At 46.1% G+C, this 22,500-nt stretch overlaps 1 protein-coding gene across 5 annotated transcripts in view; it reads right to left on the minus strand.

Moving 5' to 3' along the window:
* Positions 1 to 22,500, minus strand: part of TSNARE1 (t-SNARE domain containing 1) — a 364,151-nt gene that overhangs the window by 305,811 nt on the left and 35,840 nt on the right. For all 5 annotated transcript variants that reach the window (XM_056522868.1, XM_056522867.1, XM_056522866.1 and 2 more), the window contains exon 2: positions 21,855 to 21,916. The gene's annotated coding sequence lies outside the window, so the exon portion shown is untranslated. The remainder of the gene's footprint in view (positions 1 to 21,854; positions 21,917 to 22,500) is intronic.

Here is a 22,500-nt window from a genome sequence, read left to right on the forward strand (position 1 = left end):
CTGTCCGGGCATGATGGGAGTTGTTAGTTTTGCAACACCTGGAGGAATCCTGGTTGGGAAAAACTGCATTAAGGGAGGAGGAGCAGCTGCAGTATATCTCCATGAGTGTATATCTCTCCTTCTGTGTCGGAAGGGGGGGGGGGGGGGAGAGGCTGCAGTCTCTATCTTATTTAGTGTCTTTGAGGTGAGGAGGAGGAGCTGCAGTATCTCTCCATCAGTGTGTATCTCTCCTGAGTCGGAAGGGGGGGGGGGGGGGAGGTGAGCAGCTGCAGTATCTCTCCATCAGTGTGTATCTCTCCTTCTGTGTCTGAAGGGGGGGGGGGGATGAGCAGCTGCAGTATCTCTATCAGTGTCTGAGGGGGAGGAGCTGCAGTCTATTTTATTAAGTGTCTTTGAGGTGAGGAGGAGCAGCTGCAGTATCTCTCCATCAGTGTGCATCTCTCCTTCTGGGTCTGAAGGGGGGGGGGGGGGGGGGATGAGCAGCTGCAGTATCTCTATCAGTGTCTGAGGGTGAGGAGCTGCAGTCTCTCTTATTTAGTGTCCGTGAGGGGAGGAGGTGCAGCTGCTTTCTCTCTCCTTCAGTGTCTGTGAGAGGAGGATGTGCAGCTGCAGCATCTCTCCTTCTGTGTCTGAAGGGGGGGAATGAGCAGGGGGGAATAAGTCTGTCTCTTATTTAGTGTCTTTGAGGGGAGGAGGAGCAGCTGCAGTATCTCTCCATTACTGTCTTTGAGTGGGAGCAGAAGCAGCTGCAGAAGCTCTCCTTCAGTCTGTTTGTGAAGGAGAAAGTTGCAGTCTCTCTACTTCAGTGTCTGTGAGGGGAGGGTCAGCTGCAGTACATCTCTATCAGTGTCTGTAGGGGATAGTTGGAGTATATTACATTTAGTGTATCTGAAGGTGGGTGCTACAATGCCTTCTCTGTGGTTTGTCTGTGACACCTTACGGGGGCACCAACAGGCTGATTGTGGAGCCCCAATTCCTCTATTTATAGCAATTAGATACCATGGTTGTTGTTATTACATCATTTTGGAAGATAAACATCCAGGTTCTATTCTATCTTACCCAACATACAGCTGACTCCCACAGCACGTTCTGTACACAGCTCCTGTGTCATCCTCTGCTATACTGTCACCAAGGGGTTAAAGTCTGCTTTATATCCCAGAGCTTAACTCACAATTCTGCTGTTTGCTATGGAAACCATAATCAAGATTGCCAACACAAACCACAAAAAGATAAGCTCCTATAACACTATCCCTCAGAAGCAAACTCTGACATACTGGAAGGCTTTAGTCCAGAAGCCAAGAGGAGAGTGAATAATACATTCTCTCTCGAGGTTGGACTCCCCCAAGTGATAATCTGCAAATATTGGGACTCCTCGGGGGTGGGGCTAAAGCTACAAATGGGTCGGTGCAAACTCTTATGGACTGGAAATTGCCACAGCAGATTCTAACCTGCATTGTGCTACTTTATTTGCCTGTTTTGGGGTCAAATTCGAGATTTATTTGATCATGAAACAGAGAATATGCAGAACGTTCAGAGGTCAACGTGCAGATCACTGACCCACAAACCAACAGTGTGCCAGCGCGCGCCCCCTCTGCCCGTCACATTAATCCCGGCAATCAAAGCTAATTAGAGGCAGCTGGCAGCGCCCGGCTCCTGCTCCACTCTAATGAGAACTGCGATAGGTGTAAAGATCCTCATACAGAAACAAGTGTCCGCAAGGAAATCTGTGTCAGGGCTTCGAGGAGTGAGTGGATGAAAGGAGCTACAGCCGGAAAATCTAATATTAGATGGAAAAAGAGGGGTGGGGAGGGGGGTTAGGGGGTCCAGGGGTGGCAGTAGTAGTAGTTTTGCAACAGCTGTAGGGACCCTGGCTGTCTCTGCTGTAAGTAAATGCTTGATTTAACAGCAGGTACCATATATATATATACACACACTCGAGAATAAGCCAACCCGAATATAAGCCGAGGCCCCTAATTTTAAACCGAAAAAACCCAGGAAAAGTTATTGACTCGACTATAAGCCTAGGGTGGGAAATACATCATCCCCCCCCCCCCCGTTATCATCCAGATCCCCGTCATCTCTCCCCCTGTCATTATCACTCCATCATCACCCTGTCATCATCCAGACCCCCGTCATCATCCCCCTGTCATCATCACTCCCTTCATCATCACCGCCTGTCAAACCCTTCATCAGTGGTCTTCAACCTGCGGACCTCCAGATGTTGCAGAACTACAACTCCCAGCATGCACGGACAGCCATCAGCTGTCCGGGCATGCGGGGAGTTGTAGTTTTGAAACCTCTGGAGGTCCACAGGTTTAAGACCACTGCGGCCTTCCTCATCATTCAGACACCCCCTTTAGTTTTCTACTCACTTACCCTCGGTGGGAAGGGTGAGCTGGTCCGGGGCATCTATGAAGCAGGGACCGTCCGGTGGGGAGGGTTAGTCATTCTGGGCTGTCTATTTTCACCAGGGGGGGGGGGGGGGGCCTCTTCTCCGCGCTCGGCCCCGGACTAGTGACGTTGCCTTGACGACGACGCACAGGGACGTTCATGCGCATCCCTGTGCTTAGTCGTCCAGGCAACGTCACTAGTCCAGGGTCGGGCATGGAGTGCGGAGAAGCGGTCCCTGCAGCATAGATGGCCCGGACCAGCTCACCCTTCCTTCCCACAGAGGGTAAGTGAGTAGAAAACTAAAGGGGGTGTCTGAATGATGACAAAGGCCTCAGTGGTCTTCAACCTGCGGACCTCCAGAGGTTTCAAAACTACAACTCCCAGCATGCCCGGACAGCCGATGGCTGTCCGGGCATGCTGGGAGTTGTAGTTTTGCAACTTCTGGAGGTCCGCAGGTTGAAAGCCACTGAGAAGGGATTGACAAGTGGAGAATTCACTCGAGTATAAGCCGAGGGAGGGCGTTTTAAGAACGAAAAATCGTGCTTAAAAACTCGGCTTATACTCGAGTATGTACGGTGTGTTAATCATTATGACTTGCTATTTGCAAAACATAAAAGAAACAAAACTTGCTACAATGTTTCAAAGATCTGAAAACATTCAGGGAGGGAAGACACAAATCTGCTACTTGTTTTGCTCAGGATGTTGTCAGGTTTTAAATATTTAAAGAGGAAAAGCAGAGATGTATTAGCTGCGGAGGGAGCGCGGCGCAGACACCGTGATCCCTCACAGATACGTGGGTTCATAAATGAAGCGGCGGGTAATGAGAATACGTGGCCCAAAGAACACACAACTCTACACCGCACGCTACATGGTGTTACACAGGAGAGATGTAACAGAGCACAATGCTGAACATTCTCCAGATAATTTCATTAAAAGATTAAAGATCACAAAATAACGAGAAGAGAAATAACAAGGATAAATCTAAATTCTGTAAATCAGATGTCATGGCCACTAGGTGGCAGCACTATCAAGACAAAATTAATTAAGAATGAAAAGCATAAGAAGTGATGTTATCTGCAGGAATCTATCAATATCTCATAATCACATTTTATTATTCACCTGTAAAACAGCTACAGGATATAACTCAGGATCAGTACAGGATAAGTAATGTATGTACACAGTGACCTCACCAGCAGAATAGTGAGTACAGCTCTGGAGTATAATACAGGATATAACTCAGGATCAGTACAGGATAAGTAATGTAATGTATGTACACAGTGACCTCACCAGCAGAATAGTGAGTACGGCTCTGGAGTATAATACAGGATATAACTCAGGATCAGTACAGGATAAGTAATGTGATGTATGTACACAGTGACCTCACCAGCAGAATAGTGAGTACGGCTCTGGAGTATAATACAGGATATAACTCAGGATCAGTACAGGATAAGTAATGTGATGTATGTACACAGTGACCTCACCAGCAGAATAGTGAGTACAGCTCTGGAGTATAATACAGGATATAACTCAGGATCAGTACAGGATAAGTAATGTGATGTATGTACACAGTGACCTCACCAGCAGAATAGTGAGTACGGCTCTGGAGTATAATACAGGATATAACTCAGGATCAGTACAGGATAAGTAATGTAATGTATGTACACAGTGACCCCCACCATCAGAATAGTGAGTACAGCTCTGGAGTATAATACAGGATATAACTCAGGATCAGTACAGGATCAGTAATGTACTGTATGTACACAGTGACCTCACCAGCAGAATAGTGAGTACAGCTCTGGAGTATAATACAGGATATAACTCAGGATCAGTACAGGATCAGTAATGTACTGTATGTACACAGTGACCTCACCAGCAGAATAGTGAGTACAGCTCTGGAGTATAATACAGGACATAACTCAGGATCAGTACAGGATAAGTAATGTAATGTATGTACACTGTGACCTCACCAGCAGAATAGTGAGTACAGCTCTGGAGTATAATACAGGATATAACTCAGGATCAGTACAGGATCAGTAATGTACTGTATGTACACAGTGACCTCACCAGCAGAATAGTGAGTACAGCTCTGGAGTATAATACAGGACATAACTCAGGATCAGTACAGGATAAGTAATGTAATGTATGTACACTGTGACCTCACCAGCAGAATAGTGAGTACAGCTCTGGAGTATAATACAGGATATAACTCAGGATCAGTACAGGATAAGGAATGTAATGTATGTACACAGTGACCTCACCAGCAGAATAGTGAGTGCAGCTCTGGGGTATAATACAGGATATAACTCAGGATCAGTACAGGATAAGTAATGTAATGTATGTACACAGTGACCTCACCAGCAGAATAGTGAGTACATCTCTGGAGTATAATACAGGATATAACTCAGGATCAGTACAGGATAAGTAATGTAATGTATGTACACAGTGATCTCAACAGCAGAATAGTGAGTACAGCTCTGGGGTATAATACTGGATATAACTCAGGATCAGTACAGGATAAGTAATGTAATGTATGTACACAGTGACCTCACCAGCAGAATAGTGAGTGCAGCTCTGGGGTATAATACTGGATATAACTCAGGATCAGTACAGGATAAGTAATGTAATGTATGTACACAGTGACCTCACCAGCAGAATAGTGAGTACAGCTCTGGAGTATAATACAGGATATAACTCAGGATCAGTACAGGATAAGTAATGTAATGTATATATAATTATAGAAAATTGCAAAATTATTACATTTATTATTTTATATATATTTTTGTTATTTTTCCCTTCCGTCCACACCCAGGGAGATTACCTACAGTGCCATGGGTTTTAACTTCTTGATAATGTTACACACTGAGGATAAAGACAAATCTAGATCTCTGGAGATGGACTTGTAACCTTGAGATTGTTGATATTTTTCCACAATTTTGGTTCTCAAGTCCTCAGACAGTTTTCTTCTCCTCTTTCTGTTGTCCATGCTTAGTGTGGCACACACAGACACACAATGCAAAGACTAAGTGAACTTCTCTCCTTTTTATCTGCTTTCAGGTGTGATTTTTATTTTGCACAAACCTGTTACTTGCCCCAGGTGAGTATAAAGGAGCATCACATGCTTGGAACAATTTTTCCACAATTTTGAAAGGGTGCCAATAATTTTGTCCAGAACATTTTTGGAGTTTGGTGACATTATGTCCAATTTGCTTTTTTTCCTCCTTTTTTGGTTTAGTTCCAATACACACAAAGGGAATAAACATGTGTATAGCAAAACATGTGTTACTGCAATCCTTTTCTGTGAGAAATACTTCATTTTCTAGAAAAATGTCAGGGGTGCCAACATTTACGGCCATGGCTGTATAATGTGAGGGGTGACGCTCCCCAGCGTCCGGAAGTTTCTTGTTCCGAACCCTGCGTGTGGGCTTCCGTGTTCAGGGCCGCCCCTCGTGATGTCACGCCCGCCCCCTCAACGAAAGTCTATGGGAAGGGGGCGCGACGGCCGTCGCGCCCCCTTCCCATAGACTTTCGTTGAGGGGGCGGGTGTGACATCACGAGGGGCGGCCATGAACACGGAAGCCAGCACGCTGTGTTCGGAACAAGAAACTTCCGGACGCTGGGGAGCGGAGAAAAGATTCCGAAGCAGGGCAGCGTAGTACCCCTTTAAGAATCGGTATTTACGGAAAAATTCCATTAATCAGTAAAAAAAGTTCGCTCTGAATTATCAGACTTCTGATTAAAAGGATTTTACTGTATCTAATCTGCTGTTGCAAGAAGATCCCAAAATTCAACTAAGCAACCAAGATCTCATCTTCCAAATCTACGTTCCCAACAACAGAGGGTTAATTCCCGGTGCCCTGCGCAGCGGCTGGCGCGCCTCCAGTGCCTCCTATACACCTGCGATTTGTTTTTAAGCTGAAAACTAAAAAAATTACTCTTTAGACTGAAGAAGAAAGCAGAGAGGTAAATGAAGTTAATGTGCTCGAGCGGCCGCTCAATGATGTGAGTGAGCGCGGTCTGAAAACACGAGCGAGACTCCAAAAAGCACAAGAAATTAGCAAAAGGAGCGGAAAAACGAAACAAAGTGTGAAATTGTATTTCTGCCTCTTACAAGATGAGAGAGAATGACAAGAAAAGACGATCGCAGCACAGAACACGCCCGTCATTAGGGAATGAGCATTCATATTGTGTACCCACAGCTAGGGGGCGCTACACACAACACGCCCGTCATTAGGGAATGAGCATTCATATTGTGTACCCACAGCTAGGGGGCGCTACACACAACACGCCCGTCATTAGGGAATGAGCATTCATATTGTGTACCCACAGCTAGGGGGCGCTGCACACAACACGCCCGTCATTAGGGAATGAGCATTCATATTGTGTACCCACAGCTAGGGGGCGCTGCACACAACACGCCGTCATTAGGGAATGAGCATTCATATTGTGTACCCACAGCTAGGGGGCGCTGCAAACAACACGCCTGTTATTAGGGAATGAGCATTCATATTGTGTACCCACAGCTAGGGGGCGCTGCACACAACACGCCCGTCATTAGGGAATGAGCATTCATATTGTGTACCCACAGCTAGGGGGCGCAGCACACAACACGCCCATCATTAGGGAATAAGCATTCATATTGTGTACCCACAGCTAGGGGGCGCTGCACACAACACGCCCGTCATTAGGGAATGAGCATTCATATTGCGTACCCACAGCTAGGGGGCGCTGCACACAACACGCCCATCATTAGGGAATGAGCATTCATATTGTGTACCCACAGCTAGGGGGCGCTGCACACAACACGCCCATCATTAGGGAATGAGCATTCATATAATTGTGTACCCACAGCTAGGGGGCGCTGCACACAACACGCCCGTCATTAGGGAATGAGCATTCATATAATTGTGTACCCACAGCTAGGGGGTGCTGCAGACAACACGCCCGTCATTAGGGAATGAGCATTCATATTGTGCACCCACAGCTAGGGGGCGCTGCAGACAACACGCCCGTCATTAGGGAATGAGCATTCATATTGTGTACCCACAGCTAGGGGGCGCTGCACACAACACGCCCATCATTAGGGAATGAGCATTCATATTGTGTACCCACAGCTAGGGGGCGCTGCACACAACACGCCCATCATTAGGGAATGAGTATTCATATTGTGTACCCACAGCTAGGGGGCGCTGCAGACAACACACCCGTCATTAGGGAATGAGCATTCATATTGTGTACCCACAGCTAGGGGGCGCTGCACACAACACGCCCGTCATTAGGGAATGAGTATTCATATTGTGTAACCACAGCTAGGGGGCGCTGCACACAACACGCCCATCATTAGGGAATGAGTATTCATATTGTGTACCCTCAGCTAGGGGGCGCTGCACACAACACGCCCGTCATTAGGGAATGAGCATTCATATAATTGTGTACCCACAGCTAGGGGGCGCTGCAGACAACACGCCCGTCATTAGGCAATGAGCATTCATATAATTGTGCACCCACAGCTAGGGGGCGCTGCACACAACACGCCCGTCATTAGGGAATGAGCATTCATATTGTGTACCCACAGCTAGGAGGCGCTGCACACAAAACGCCCGTCATTAGGGAATGAGCATTCATATTGTGTACCCACAGCTAGGGGGCGCTGCACACAACACGCCCGTCATTAGGGAATGAGTATTCATATTGTGTACCCACAGCTAGGGGGCGCTGCACACAACACGCCCGTCATTAGGGAATGAGTATTCATATTGTGTACCCACAGCTAGGGGGCGCTGCACACAACACGCCTGTCATAAGGGAATGAGCATTCATATAATTAAGTACCCACAGCTAGGGGGCGCTGCACACAACACGCCCATCATTAGGGAATGAGCATTCATATTGTGTACCCACAGCTAGGGGGCGCTGCACACAACACGCCCGTCATTAGGGAATGAGTATTCATATTGTGTACCCACAGCTAGGGGGCGCTGCACACAACACACCCGTCATTAGGGAATGAGCATTCATATTGTGTACCCACAGCTAGGGGGCGCTGCACACAGCATGTCCGTCATTAGGGAATGAGCATTCATATTGTGTACCCACAGCTAGGGGGCGCAGCACACAACACGCCCGTCATTAGGGAATGAGCATTCATATTGTGTACCCACAGCTAGGGGGCGCTGCACACAACACGCCCGTCATTAGGGAATGAGTATTCATATTGTGTACCCACAGCTAGGGGGCGCTGCAGACAACACGCCCATCATTAGGGAATGAGCATTCATATTGTGTACCCACAGCTAGGGGGCGCTGTACACAACACGCCCGTCATTAGGGAATGAGCATTCATACTGTGTACCCACAGCTAGGGGGCGCTGCACACAACACGCCCGTCATTAGGGAATGAGCATTCATATTGTGTACCCACAGCTAGGGGGCGCTGCACACAACACGCCCATCATTAGGGAATGAGCATTCATATTGTGTACCCACAGCTAGGGGGCGCTGCACACAACACGCCCGTCATTAGGGAATGAGTATTCATATTGTGTACCCACAGCTAGGGGGCGCTGCACACAACACGCCCATCATTAGGGAATGAGCATTCATATTGTGTACCCACAGCTAGGGGGCGCTGCACACAACACGCCTGTTATTAGGGAATGAGCATTCATACTGTGTACCCACAGCTAGGGGGCGCTGCACACAACACGCCCGTCATTAGGGAATGAGTATTCATATTGTGTACCCTCAGCTAGGGGGCGCTGCACACAACACGCCTGTCATAAGGGAATGAGCATTCATATTGTGTACCCACAGCTAGGGGGCGCTGCACACAGCATGTCCGTCATTAGGGAAGGAGCATTCATATTGTGTACCCACAGCTAGGGGGCGCAACACACAACACGCCCGTCATTAGGGAATGAGCATTCATATTGTGTACCCACAGCTAGGGGGCGCTGCACACAACACACCCGTCATTAGGGAAGGAGCATTCATATTGTGTACCCACAGCTAGGGGGCGCTGCACACAACACGCCCATCATTAGGGAATGAGTATTCATATTGTGTACCCACAGCTAGGGGGCGCTGCACACAACACGCCCGTCATTAGGGAATGAGAATTCATATTGTGTACCCACAGCTAGGGGGCGCTGCACACAGCATGTCCGTCATTAGGGAATGAGCATTCATATTGTGTACCCACAGCTAGAGGGCGCTGCAGACAACATGCCCATCATTAGGGAATGAGCATTCATATTGTGTACCCACAGCTAGGGGGCGCTGCAGACAACACACCCGTCATTAGGGAATGAGAATTCATATTGTGTACCCACAGCTAGGGGGCGCTGCACACAACACGCCTGTCATTAGGGAATGAGCATTCATATTGTGTACCCACAGCTAGGGGGCGCTGCAGACAACACGCCCGTCATTAGGGAATGAGCATTCATATTGTGTACCCACAGCTAGGGGGCGCTGCACACAACACGCCCGTCATTAGGGAATGAGCATTCATATTGTGTACCCACAGCTAGGGGGCGCTGTACACAACACGCCCATCATTAGGGAATGAGCATTCATATTGTGTACCCACAGCTAGGGGGCGCTGCACATAACACGCCCGTCATTAGGGAATGAGCATTCATATTGTGCACCCACAGCTAGGGGGCGCTGCACACAACACGCCCGTCATTAGGGAATGAGCATTCATATTGTGCACCCACAGCTAGGGGGCACTGCACACAACACGCCCATCATTAGGGAATGAGCATTCATATTGTGTACCCACAGCTAGGGGGCGCTGCAGACAACACACCCGTCATTAGGGAATGAGCATTCATATTGTGTACCCACAGCTAGGGGGCGCTGCAGACAACACACCCGTCATTAGGGAATGAGAATTCATATTGTGTACCCACAGCTAGGGGGCGCTGCACACAGCATGTCCGTCATTAGGGAATGAGCATTCATATTGTGTACCCACAGCTAGAGGGCGCTGCAGACAACACGCCCATCATTAGGGAATGAGCATTCATATTGTGTACCCACAGCTAGGGGGCGCTGCAGACAACACACCCGTCATTAGGGAATGAGAATTCATATTGTGTACCCACAGCTAGGGGGCGCTGCACACAACACGCCTGTCATTAGGGAATGAGCATTCATATTGTGTACCCACAGCTAGGGGGCGCTGCAGACAACACGCCCGTCATTAGGGAATGAGCATTCATATTGTGTACCCACAGCTAGGGGGCGCTGCACACAACACGCCCGTCATTAGGGAATGAGCATTCATACTGTGTACCCACAGCTAGGGGGCGCTGCACACAACACGCCCGTCATTAGGGAATGAGCATTCATATTGTGTACCCACAGCTAGGGGGCGCTGTACACAACACGCCCATCATTAGGGAATGAGCATTCATATTGTGTACCCACAGCTAGGGGGCACTGCACACAACACGCCCATCATTAGGGAATGAGCATTCATATTGTGTACCCACAGCTAGGGGGCGCTGCAGACAACACACCCGTCATTAGGGAATGAGCATTCATATTGTGTACCCACAGCTAGGGGGCGCTGCACACAACACGCCCATCATTAGGGAATGAGCATTCATATTGTGCACCCACAGCTAGGGGGCGCTGCAGACAACACACCCGTCATTAGGGAATGAGAATTCATATTGTGTACCCACAGCTAGGGGGTGCTGCACACAACACGCCTGTCATTAGGGAATGAGCATTCATATTGTGTACCCACAGCTAGGGGGCGCTGCAGACAACACGCCCGTCATTAGGGAATGAGCATTCATATTGTGTACCCACAGCTAGGGGGCGCTGCACACAACACGCCCGTCATTAGGGAATGAGCATTCATACTGTGTACCCACAGCTAGGGGGCGCTGCACACAACACGCCCGTCATTAGGGAATGAGCATTCATATTGTGTACCCACAGCTAGGGGGCGCTGTACACAACACGCCCATCATTAGGGAATGAGCATTCATATTGTGTACCCACAGCTAGGGGGCACTGCACACAACACGCCCATCATTAGGGAATGAGCATTCATATTGTGTACCCACAGCTAGGGGGCGCTGCAGACAACACACCCGTCATTAGGGAATGAGCATTCATATTGTGTACCCACAGCTAGGGGGCGCTGCACACAACACGCCCATCATTAGGGAATGAGCATTCATATTGTGCACCCACAGCTAGGGGGCGCTGCAGACAACACACCCGTCATTAGGGAATGAGCATTCATATTGTGTACCCACAGCTAGGGGGCGCTGCACACAACACGCCCGTCATTAGGGAATGAGCATTCATATTGTGTACCCACAGCTAGGTGGCGCTGCAGACAACACGCCCGTCATTAGGGAAGGAGCATTCATATAATTAAGTACCCACAGCTAGGGGGCGCTGCACACAACACGCCCGTCATTAGGGAATGAGCATTCATATTGTGTAACCACAGCTAGGGGGCGCTGCACACAACACGCCCGTCATTAGGGAATGAGCATTCATATTGTGTACCCACAGCTAGGTGGCGCTGCAGACAACACGCCCGTCATTAGGGAATGAGCATTCATATTGTGCACCCACAGCTAGGGGGCGCTGCACACAACACGCCCATCATTAGGGAATGAGCATTCATATTGTGTACCCACAGCTAGGTGGCGCTGCACACAACACGCCCATCATTAGGGAATGAGCATTCATATTGTGTACCCACAGCTAGGGGGCGCTGCAGACAACACGCCCGTCATTAGGGAATGAGCATTCATATTGTGTACCCACAGCTAGGGGGCGCTGCACACAACATGCCCGTCATTAGGGAATGAGCATTCATATTGTGTACCCACAGCTAGGGGGCACTGCACACAACACGCCCATCATTAGGGAATGAGCATTCATATTGTGTACCCACAGCTAGGGGGCGCTGCACACAACATGCCCGTCATTAGGGAATGAGCATTCATATTGTGTACCCACAGCTAGGGGGCGCTGCACACAACACGCCCGTCATTAGGGAATGAGCATTCATATAATTGTGTACCCACAGCTAGGGGGCGCTGCAGACAACACGCCTGTTATTAGGGAATGAGCATTCATATTGTGTACCCACAGCTAGGGGGCGCTGCACACAACACACCCGTCATTAGGGAATGAGCATTCATATTGTGTACCCACAGCTAGGGGGCGCTGCACACAACACGCCTGTCATTAGGGAATGAGCATTCATATTGTGTACCCACAGCTAGGGGGCGCTGCACACAACACGCCCGTCATTAGGGAATGAGCATTCATATTTTGTACCCACAGCTAGGGGGCGCTGCAGACAACACGCCCGTCATTAGGGAATGAGCATTCATATTGTGTACCCACAGCTAGGGGGCGCTGCACACAACACGCCCGTCATTAGGGGTGTTGTAGTTTTGCAACATCTGGAGGTCCGCAGGTTGAAGACCACTGGTATAGGAGGTAGTACTCACGTGTCCCCGACGCCCCGGACGTCTTCTTCCCCGGGATCCACGCTCTCCGTCGCCGTCATCACGTCGCTATGCACGCTGCTCCTATTGGATGACGGGACGGCGTGCGCGAGGACGTGATGATGTCGAAGGAGAGCGCCAGCCATGCAGGGGATCCCGGCACGGAGCAGACACCGAGGAGGCAGGTAAGTTCCCTCCCGGTGTCCTCTAAGCTGTTCGGGACACCGCGATATCACCGCGGTGGACCGCCGCGATAGGTGTGTATTCGCCGTCAAAGACGCACCAACTCCCCCCCCCCCCCCCCCCCCAGTTTTGGGGAAGAAAAAGGGAGTCTTATACAGCAAAAGATACGGTATATGTTTTTTTTCTTAAAAAACGGATGCAACCGAACATAATTTTTCAAACCATATACAGTTCTTAACCGTGTACAGGTTAAAATGTATACACACGTTTTGATACAGTTTAGTCCGGTATTGAGGAATCCGTTTTTTTATCAAAAACATAATATGGGAACTGTATTGCAAAAACGTGGTGTGAACCCAGCCGAAGACATGCGGGGAGGGGGAGGGGCGCCGACAGCCCAACGAATGAGAACAATGCCGGCTGTGGAGGGGAAGTGACGAGATCGTACAGGACAGGACACCGTTGTATTTTCTCATGGGTTGTAGCAAAACTTTAGAACACCGGACAAAAGGATTTAAAGCTAGTGAAATGGAAAACGCTCCATATAAAGATCTCTAGAAGTAAAGTAAATAACTGAGCAACCATGACATATGTCTCATGTATTTCAGAATAAGTATTTAAGCCGTCAGGAAATGACAGCCAAGTTTTAGTGCCCACAGGAGTGCGACAGCGAAGCCTGGTACATTATAGAATATATATATTATAGATCCAGCACTCGCAGAGTTAGCAAAGAAGGGGGAAACGACAAAAAAGATGAAAAAGAGAAGATATCTAATATTATTCTACACTGATTCTAAGACCGATTTTAACAAAAGTATAACTACTATAATACTGCTCCTATATACAAGAATATAACTACTATAATACTGCTCCTATATACAAGAATATAACTACTATAATACTGCTCCTATATACAAGAATATAACTACTATAATACTGCTCCTATATACAAGAATATAACTACTATAATACTGCTCCTATATACAAGAATATAACTACAATAATACTGCTCCTATATACAAGAATATAACTACTATAATACTGCTTCTATATACAAGAATATAACTACTATAATACTGCTCCTATATACAAGAATATAACTACAATAATACTGCTCCTATATACAAGAATATAACTACTATAATACTGCCTCTATATACAAGAATATAACTACTATAATACTGCTCCTATATACAAGAATATTACTACTATAATACTGCTCCTATATACAAGAATATAACTACTATAATGCTGCCTCCTATAGACAAGAATATAACTACTATAATACTGCTCCTATATACAAGAATATAACTACTATAATACTGCTCCTATATACAAGAATATAACTACTATAATACTGCTCCTATATACAAGAATATAACTACTATAATACTGCCCCTATATACAAGAATATAACTACTATAATACTGCTCCTATATACAAGAATATAACTACAATAATACTGCTCCTATATACAAGAATATAACTACTATAATACTGCTCCTATATACAAGAATATAACTACTATAATACTGCTCCTATATACAAGAATATAACTACTATAATACTGTTCCTATATCCAAGAATATAACTACTATAATACTGCTCCTATATACAAGAATATACCTACTATAATACTGCTCCTATATCCAAGAATATAACTACTATAATACTGCTCCTATATCCAAGAATATAACTACTATAATACTGCTCCTATATCCAAGAATATAACTACTATAATACTGCTCCTATATACAAGAATATAACTACTATAATACTGCTCCTATATACAAGAATATAACTACTATAATACTGCTCCTCTATACAAGAATATAACTACTATAATACTGCTCTTATATACAAGAATATAACTACTATAATACTGCCTCTTATTTACAAGAATATAACTACTATAATACTGCCTCTTATATACAAGAATATAACTACTATAATACTGCTCCTATATACAAGAATATAACTACTATAATACTGCTCCTATATACAAGAATATAACTACTATAATACTGCCTCCTATATACAAGAATATAACTACTATAATACTGCCTCCTATTTACAAGAATATAACTACTATAATACTGCTCCTATATACAAGAATATAACTACTATAACACTACCTCCTATATACAAGAATATAACTACTACAATACTGCCTCCTATATACAAGAATATAACTACTATAATACTGCTCCTATATACAAGAATATAACTACTATAATACTACCTCCTATATACAAGAATATAACTACTATAATACTGCTCCTCTATACAAGAATATAACTACTATAATACTGCTCCTATATACAAGAATATAACTACTATAATACTGCTCCTATATACAAGAATATAACTACTATAATACTGCTCCTATATACAAGAATATAACTACTATAATACTGCTCCTATATACAAGAATATAACTGCTATAATACTGTCTCCTATATACAAGAATATAACTACTATATTACTGCTCCTATATACAAGAATATAACTACTAAAATACTGCTCCTCTATACAAGAATATAACTACTATAATACTGCTCCTATATACAAGAATATAACTACTATAATACTGCTCCTATATACAAGAATATAACTACTATAATACTGCTCCTATATACAAGAATATAATTACTATAATACTGCTCCTATATACAAGAATATAACTACTATAATACTGCTCCTATATACAAGAATATAACTACTATAATACTGCTCCTATATACAAGAATATAACTAATATAATACTGCTCCTATATACAAGAATATAACTACTATAATACTGTCTCCTATATACAAGAATATAACTAATATAATACTGTTCTTATGTCAATGAAATTGACTACTCCTCTATGTAGAATATACTAGAATACTGCCCCCTCTGGCTGAGGTTCTTTTCTTTATGTACCGCTCTCTCTGTGTACAGTCTGGCAGGCACCAGATACGGTATAGGCATTTGATGCATTGTGGACACTTCTCACATGTAATGTTGCACGGTCTCGGAATTGTACAATTTCGCTGTCATCGCTGTGGACTCTAAAGCTGAATTTATATGACTGTATTTTTCTCGTTTCACGGTTCTTTAAACGCCATCCCATCCGGCTTATGTATAAACCCGCCTGTGAATAACACATTTCTTGTCGAGTCCGTTACACTCACTTCCCAGCTATGAAATGTCTCGGTAACAGATACCATGCATATTATTAAAACACCAAAGTAGCGGCTGTATTATGTGCACAGACTTTCTGCATTTTTTATTTGGGGGGGGGGGTCCTAATTTAAACATAGTATTGCTGTGAAAAATTAAAGCCCTCTGCATCTATTCAGATCGGTGTTTCCCAACCAAGGTGCCTACAGCAGTTGCAAAACTACAACTCCCAGCATGCCCGGACAGCCTTTGGCTGTCCGGGCTTGCTGGGAGTTGTAGTTTTGCTACATCTGGAGGCATCCAATTTGCAGATCACTGTACTAAACACATCCTTACATGTTTCACCCGTTTCCCTACATGTTTCATGTCCCTACATGTTTCACCTGTGGCAGCATCATCATCAGGGGACTCTGGAAACAAAGCACCAAGTAAAATCAACACAGACTTTCTGCATTTTTTATTTGGGGGGAGTCCGAATTTAAACATACTAAACATAGTATTGCTGTGAAAAATTAAAGCCCTCTGCATCTATTCAGATCGGTGTTTCCCAACCAGGGTGCCTACAGCAGTTGCAAAACTACAACTCCCTGCATGCCCGGACAGGGCGTGCTGGGAGTTATAGTTTTGCTACATCTGGAGGCCTCCAATTTGCAGATCACTGTACATGTCCCTACATGTTTCACCTGTTTCCCTACATGTTTCACCTGTGGCGGCATCATCAGGGCATCAGGGGACTCTGGAAACAAACCACCAAGTAGAATCAACACAGACTTTCTGCACGTTTTATTTGGGGGGGGGGGGGGGGGGTCCTAATTTAAACATAGCATTGCTGTGAAAAATTAAAGCCCTCTGCATCTATTCAGATCGGTGTTTCCCAACCAGGGTGCCTCCAGCTGTTGCAAAACTATAACCCCCAGCATGCCCGGACAGCCAGGCATGCTGGGAGTTGTAGTTTTGCTACATCTGGAGGCCTCCAATTTGCAGATCACTGTACTATACACATCCCTACATGTTTCACCCATTTCCCAACATGTTTCACATCCCTACAAGTTTCACCTGTGGCGGCATCAACATCAGGGGACTCTGGAAACAAAGCACCAAGTAGAATCAACATAGGATAATTGCCCAAGGTACAAAATCTATAAAAATGCTGGGAGCTGTAGTATTTGCACCATTTTGCAACAGCTGGAGGCACCCTTGTTGGGAAACACTGATTCAGTTAATGTATCTGAGCTGTAGTTGCGGTGTAATACTGGACGGGTGGCAGCAGGGAAAGGGATGACATTAGTAGCGTATAACCAATATGGTTCCTCTTCCCGGATTGCTCTTTAAATCTCCCGTGTAACAGGGGGCACAGGGCAACCCGCTGTCCTGGAGAGATAAAGCGCCAAGTTGGAGCCGGGCGGAGGTTTTATTCAAATGAGACGTCACGGCGGCGTCTTAAAAGGTTACCTGGTTTAATTGGTATGCTTTATGACCGACTCAATTAGGAATAAAAACTACCCTAGCAGCGTAAACTCCGAGGCTCGCCATTTGATATTCGCCCTTCTCAGCAGTAAACAGTTTTGAGAAGCGGGTGACCTCTCCAAAAGGCAAGAGCAAAAGGGACGTTGTATCTCATCCACCGGTAGCCGCGACCGCCGACAGCCGGGGTAATTACAAATGAGACTTCTAGTTAATGCTCCTCATTGCCCCAGTGAATATGATAGATTGCAATCATCCCGCCCGGTTCGCCAACTTCTAAGCCCCGCAACAGTATTGGCTGTTTTCTCATTCATAATAAACCACGGGAAATACAATGTAATTGTTATAATGGCAAGAATGAGCGAAAAAGGTAATAAACACAGGTCAGAGGAGCAAACCAAAGTCGTATCTCACCGAACACAATGCACTACTAGATACAGCATAGAAGAACAAGAGTTAGGCTGCATTCACATTACGTTTTTGCAGTACAGTTCCCGTATACTTTTTCAATTGGAAACCGTACAGAACCATATTGAACACCGTATGCCAAAAGATGCATCCGGTTGCATACGTTTTGCATCCTGTACGGTTTTGTCAGTTTTTTTTCCTGTACCCAAAACCGTAGTCTACCACGGTTTTTGGTCCGGGTCAAAAAAAAAATGTATACAGATTTTTTTAAACATGGGAGTCAATGGGATCCGTACAGAACAGTGTGTGCAGATGGTTCCCTCCGGTTTGCACCATACGGTTTTTGACTTTGCACAGTTTTTTTCATGGAATTTCAATCAAACAAGTGAAACTTTATTCATAATGGAGTAAGAATTTAAAAACTGATGTTTTTTTCTTTAAAACGTATGTAACTGGACACCATTTTTCAAACCGTATATGGGTTAAAGTTTGTACACACATTGTGATACAGTTTAGTCCAGTTTTAAAGAATCCGTTTTTCATCAAAAACTTGATACAGGAACTGTATCGCAAAAAAGTGGTGTGAACCCAGCCTTAGTGACTATGTTTGGGTCACTTTCCAGAGTATCCGAGTTTTGGCTCACTATACGGCTACTTTCGGATTATAGGTTTAAATGGGGCCAGTGGGGACAGGACTTGAAGAGTTAACAGAGGGTAAAGAGGGGAGGGACAGCACCTGAAGGGTTAACCTCAGAGCTTCGCTGCAGGGAAGAAGGAGCAGTGCACAGACCTTAGTGATGGCCGTCCTCCTGGAATCAGAAAGATCTATCACTGAACACGATAGAGAACAGAGTCTCTGGGCGGACAGAGGGGTGGGCTCCCATGATGTCAGAACCGCAGGGTTCGTGTCACTGGAGGCGCGCTGGCTTCCGGACTGCACTCCAGGCTGCGGTCTCAGTAGGCCGCACAGTGCACGCCAGCAGCATCTTGAAAAAAGCACCAGAGGTTGCAGTGGTACTCGGCTGCTCAGCGTTTGGAGCAAACTGTTCCGAACGCTGGAGCCGGGAGCAACTGACGTCACACCCCGCCCCCTCAATGCAAGTCTATGGGAGGGGGCGTGACCGATGTCACGCCCCCTCCCTTAGACTTGCATTGAGGGGGCGGGAGACGTAACGGGGCCTTTAGGGGGAGACTGAGGGGCCAAACGACAGGGAAAGTTGTAAAAATAGATGCTATTTTACCAGGCCACGCCCCTACTGACATAGGCCACGCCCCTCCTAACCACCAATTATAATATTAAACTGGAAGTTTCTGACAACGATTTCCATTGCAGCCCTAATGTAAATGTCCCCTTAGTTCTACCAACGTTAATATTCTGGGTTCTATAAATTGTTGTCTATATGGCTTTTGTGGGTAAATGTCCCAATGAGAGTAGAGATCTCTACCGTCCATCACATCTGATCTGCGCTATGGACGGAACATTTATACAGGATAACACTTGGCTGGAGGGAGAACATTTCTATCTGTCAACCTCCAAATGAAAGAATAAGAACGGCCATTTCTAATTCTACAATTCATACAATTTATGACCTAATGAAAGAAAACATAACCCTGATGATATCACCTCTCGGAGACTAAAGAAAACTCAACAATACCGTATTTACTCGAGTATAAGCAGAGTTTTTCAGCACGATTTTTTGTGCTGAAAACGCCCCCCCTCGGCTTCTATTCGAGTGAACTGTCCGACTGTCAACCCCTTCATCAGTGGTCTTCAACCTCCAGACCTCCAGATGTTGCAAAACTACAACTCCCAGCAAGCCCGGGCATGCTGAGTGTTGTACTTTTGAAACCTCTGGAGGTCCGCAGGTTGAAGACCACTGCGGCCTTCGTCATCATCCAGCCCCCCCACCGCCTTTTTGTTTTGTACTCACCTCCCCTCGGCGGGACGTTAGGGTGAGCTGGTCCGGGCCATCTATGCTGCAGGGACCGTCCGGTGGGGATGGTTAGTCGTTCCGGGCTGTCCATTTTCACCAGGGGGGCCTCTTCTCCGTGCTTCGGCCCCGGCGTAGGGACGTTGCCTTGACGACGACGCACAGGGACATTCATGCGCAACATCCCTGTGCGTCGTCGTCAAGGCAACGTCAACAGTCCGGGCGCGGAGAAGAGGCCCCCCCCACTGGGTGAAAATGGACAGCCCGGAACGACTAACCCTCCCCACCGGACGGTCCCTGCAGCATAGATGGCCCGGACATGCTCACCCTTCCTTCCCGCTGAGAGGAGGCGAGTACAAAACAAAAGGGGAGGGGAGGCTGGATGATGACGAACGCAGCAGTGGTCTTCAACCTGCAGACCTCCAGAGGTTTCAAAACTACAACACCCAGCATGCCCGGACAGCCGATGGCTGTCCGGGCATGCTGGGAGTTGTAGTTTTGCAACATCTGGAGGTCCGCAGGTTGAAGACCACTGATGAAGGGGTTGACAGGTGGTAATGATGAAATGGGGGGGATGATGGTGGGGGTCTGGATGATTACATGGGGGAATGATGTATTTCCCACCCTAGGCTTATAGTCGAGTCAATAACTTTTCCTGGGTTTTTGGGGTAAAATTAGGGGCCTCGGCTTATATTCGGGTCGGCTTATATTCGAGTATATACGGTATATGGTGGAAAACCCTGAGGTACCGAAATAAAACGTAACTTTTAATGATAGTTTAAAAAATACTCCAATATTGATTCCTACAAAAGAGATATAGCCAAAAAAGAGAACCAAATAACCACGGCTATTAGAACATCAAATGTAAAACAATACTCTTTTTTACAATACAATACAATACTTTTTGGGGGGTTTATTAACTGAACAATAACGGATCCAAACAGATAACATCCGTTTGCATCAGTTATTGTCCTTTCTTTAAAAAGTCTGTTTTTAATTTTGACGGGAGAAGAATGGGACGGGTCTAGACGGCCGTGTTAACGCAGCCTTACCTTTATATGTAAGGATTTGCTTTAACTATATTAGTTATCTACTTATTTTTCTTTAATCCTCACTTTTGCCTATTTTTGGATGACATTTTGGGGCTTCAGAACAGGCTTCAGAACCAGGTTTCCATTTGTCTCAACATACAAAGGTTTCACCATGCAACGGTCGTCCTGGATCCGATTCATATTCTAACTTAAAGGAGTAGTCCAGTGGTGACTCAGTGGTGAACAAATTATCCCCTATCCTAAGGATAGGGGATAAGTTGCAGATCGCGGGGGGTCCGACCGCTGGGGCCCCCCGCGATCTCCTGTATGGAGCCCCGACAGCCCGCGGGAAGGGGGCGTGTCGACCTCCGTACAAAGCGGAGGCCGACACGCCCCCTCAATACAACTCTATGGCAGAGCAGAAGCGCTGCCTTCGGCAATCTACGGCTCTGCCATTGAGATGTATTGAGGGGGCGTGTCGGCGGCCGCTTAGTGGGGGGGTCGACACCCACTATCTGGGCGGAGAGCCGGGGCCCCGTACAGAGAGAACGCAGGGGGCCCCAGCGGTCGGACCCCCCGCGATCTCAAACTTATCCCTTATGCTTAGGATAGGGGATAAGTTTTTCACCACTGGACTACCCCTTTAAGGGACCACTGTACATAGGATTTATATCAATTAAGGCACCTCAGGGTTTTCTACCATATATTTTGAGATCTTTCGATAGGAACAACTACCAACAATATGAAAATGGATGCCAGTAAACCATTCCATGGGATGTGTCCTTACCTCACAACAGAGGAACGTCCGCTTGATCAGCTTCTTGTGATGGAGATCAACTCCACTGGAATCTGTCAAATGCAAAACCATAGAAGACCATTAGAGGCGCTGTTCTTACAAGTGATCCACAGTGACCTACTTATACAAGTAATATACCAAAGACAACTACAACCCCCACGAGTCCCCGGCTGGTTTTGCGGAAGGCGGTATCACCGGGGGTCAGCTCACCTGCTCAACCACTGTTCTATTAACCGTCTATGGGACTTTGGAACAAAGCCAAATTCAGTGCTCCGTGGTATTTAATCTGACCTAGGTTCTTGTGATCAGGGGGGGTCCCAGTAGTAAGACCCCCCAATCCATCAGCTAGTTAAAGGGGTACTTCAGTGGAAATTTTCTTAAATTATTTTTTTTTTTTTTCATCAACTGGAGCCAGAAAGTTAAACAGATTTATAAATTATTTCTATTAAAAAATATTGACCCTTTTAGTACCAGTATCAGCTGCTGTATGATCCACAGGAAGTTGTGTAGTTCTTTGTTCTTTTCTGTCTGACCACAGTGCTCTCTGCTGACACCTCTGTCCATGTCAGGAACTTTCCAGAGCAGGAGAGGTTTGCTATAGGGATTTTCTCCTGCTCTGGACAATTCCTAACATGGT

This window comes from Hyla sarda, chromosome 5 (genome assembly GCF_029499605.1).
Source record: "Hyla sarda isolate aHylSar1 chromosome 5, aHylSar1.hap1, whole genome shotgun sequence".
NCBI lineage: Eukaryota > Metazoa > Chordata > Amphibia > Anura > Hylidae > Hyla > Hyla sarda.